Below are 2,434 nucleotides of genomic sequence, written 5' to 3'. Positions count from 1 at the left end.
ACTGAATAACAAAGATTGTTTGTAACATCACAACAATCTCCCACATGTTACAAGCATTAAAATAGAAGGAGATTGAAAGTATGCATCAATGTGGTACCCGAAAGTTTTAACCGCACCTAGGATAAATAAGTAGGAACTTAATGAATCGTGGTAGAGTTAAACTCTTTTAACCAAATTCACAAGTTAAGCAAACTTATCATCCACATAACTTTCTCCAAAAACAAAAAATTAAATCAAATCAAATAAACAAAAAGTCAAATTAAATTAAATAAAAAAAATTGAATTGTTCTATAGCGGGTTGGCGCCTTATATAGGCCATGCGCCTCTGGGCTTCATGAGTGCTCTAGAGACTTGCCAAAGTCTCATAGGAAGCGGCACCACCTCCACACTCACATAGGTGATGTCCATCAAGAATGTGTGCAGAAAACATTTCATCCCAACAAGTAGGGACTATGGACCCATAAAGAGTTTTAAACTCATCCTTACTCACTCTGCATCTTTTGTTATTACACCATAAAAATGGCTTTCATGAGCGCTCTAAAGACCTACCCCAAGTCTCATAGGAGATAGCAACTCCACACTCATATAGGTGGTATCCATCAGGAGTGTGTGCAGGAAACACCCCATTTCAACGAGTAAGGACTATGGATCCATTAAGAGCTTTAAGCTCATCCTTAATCACTCTGCATCTTGTACTGTCATACACCATAGGGATGGACTCATCACTAATCTTCTCAACAAGATAGTTAATAAGCATAAATTGACAGTACCATACCTCATTTCACATGTGACTTCGTTTCCCATTAAACCTCATTCATGGGATCTCCAATCACAGAGGTTGGGTATCAATCACAGTGTCATGATTTGGGTATCAGTCCTATCCCCCTCGATGCTTCTCTCACTAGCTTTCTTGCTAGTGGCATGGTCAAAGAATCTGCAGAATTCTTTTATGACCTCACAAAGTCCATGAACATATACCGATCTCAATAAGTTGCCTCACAATATTGTGCACTTTTTCACTATAAATTTTTTCTCTTTGCTCGAGCTATGGCAGCTTGTCAATCACAATGAAAACACAGGTGGAACTGAAATAGCATATAAAAGCAAATTAATTTATCAATAGGCTCATCGGCCATTTATCTTCAGTTCCTGCCTTCTCCAAAGAAACTAACTTTGATTCCATAGTAAACCTTGTTATGCAAGTCTACTTTGAGGACATTCAAGAGATAGCTCCTCTAGCCAGAGTAAACACATAATAGCCATTAGTAGGCTTTGCTCCTCTGAATTAAAAATGCAGTTAGCATCACAATATCCTTTCAATATAGCAGGATAATCACAATATGACAAACCAAAATTAATTGTACCCTTTAAGAATCTCAACAATTTAGAGATAGCATCACAATGACTCAATACCATGATTATGAGTATATCTACTCAATTTACTAACAATATATGTAATACCAAGGCATATACAGTTTGTCAAAACATCAAGCTTCCAATGATTTGTGCATATTTTTCTTGCAAAAACACCATCACCATGATTCTTAACCAAGTGTATTTTTGAATCATATGGTGTAGACATAACTGGATAGTAAAAGTGCTCAAATCTTTTAAGCTATTTTCAACATAATATGTATGAGATAAAATAATGCAATCATTATTTCTAATAACTTTAATGTCCAACATGACATTAACTTTACCTATGTCTTACATATCAAAATTAGATGCAAGAAATATTTTAGTATCATGCATAACATCAATGCTAGCTAAACAAAAATAAAATAAGCTAGTTGCCAATATATATATAAACAAATAATGACACATTCATTATTGTAAAACTTGCTATGCATTTACTTGCACCATTAATCAAATATAAATTAGACAATATCACCTTGTCAAATGCCATTGTTTATGAGCTTGCTTTAATCCTTACAAAGATTTCACTAGTTTGCACACTTTATGTTCTTGACCGGGGATTACTAGTCCATCGGGCTGCTCCATATAAATCTCTTCATCATTTAGAAAAATAACTTTGACATCTGTTTGATATACAACAAGTTTATAAATATAAGCAATGGCAAATAGCATTCTAATAGATGCAATTTTAGTAACCAAAAAAAAGTATCAAATAATCAACATTTTGCATTTACTTGTAGCTTTTAGCTACCAAGTCTACCATGTACTTATCTATTGTATCATCTGGTTTAAGCTTCTTCTTAAACACCTATTTATAACCAATTGATTTGGTCTTAGGAGGTAACTCAACAAGTTCCCAATAATGGTTAGACATAATTTATTCCAAATCATTATTTATAGCTTCTAACCAAAAAATGCATCAAATAGATTTAATTGCTTCACCATAACATATTAGACCATCATCAATAATATAAGCAATAAAATCATTACCGAGATTCCTTCCGTTCTAGCTCGCTTG

Source organism: Corylus avellana, chromosome ca1, assembly GCF_901000735.1.
Source record: "Corylus avellana chromosome ca1, CavTom2PMs-1.0".
Taxonomy (NCBI): domain Eukaryota; kingdom Viridiplantae; phylum Streptophyta; class Magnoliopsida; order Fagales; family Betulaceae; genus Corylus; species Corylus avellana.
The sequence above is the reverse complement of the archived record's forward strand: the minus strand, read 5'-3'. Positions refer to the sequence as shown.